Source organism: Colobus angolensis, unplaced genomic scaffold, assembly GCF_000951035.1.
Source record: "Colobus angolensis palliatus isolate OR3802 unplaced genomic scaffold, Cang.pa_1.0 Scaffold21, whole genome shotgun sequence".
In the NCBI taxonomy this organism is placed as follows: Eukaryota; Metazoa; Chordata; class Mammalia; order Primates; family Cercopithecidae; genus Colobus; species Colobus angolensis.
Genome location: NW_012115266.1, coordinates 7,267,916 through 7,268,572, shown reverse-complemented (window position 1 = coordinate 7,268,572; position 657 = coordinate 7,267,916).

The window sequence follows — 657 nt, the reverse complement described above, 5'->3', positions numbered from 1 at the left end:
CCTCCCAAAGTGCTCGGATTACAGGCTTGAGCCACCGTGCCCGGCCTGCTAATTTTGTATTTTTAGTAGAGAGGGGGTTTCTCCATGTTGGTCAGGCTTGTCTTGAGCTCCCGACCTCAGGTGATCCGCCCACCTCATCCTCCCAAAGTGCTGGGATTACAGGCATGAGCCACCGCACCCATCCTGATTTTTAAATTTTTTGTAGAGTTAACGTTTCAATATTTAGCCCAAGCTAATTTTGAATCCCTGGTCTCAAGCCATCCTCTTGTCTTAACCTCCCAAAGTGTTGGGTACAGGCATAAGCCGCTGCACTGGGCCATGTTATTCAGTATTAATTGAAATTTGTATGTGTTACTTTTATATTTTTAAATTTTTATTTATTTATTTACTTTTTTTTTGAGACAGAGTCTTGCTCTGTCTTCCAGGCTGGAGTGCTGTGGCGTGATCTTCGCTCATTGTAACCTCTGCCTCCCTGGTTCAAGTGATTCTCCTGCCTCAGCCTCCCGAGTAGCTGGGATTACAGGTGCCTGCTATCATGCCCAGCTAATTTTTGTGTTTTTAGTAAAGGCGGGGGGGTTTCACCTTGTTTGCCAGGCTGGTCTTTTTTTTTTTGGAGACGGAGTCTCGCTTTGTCCACCAGGCTGGAGTGCAGTGGCG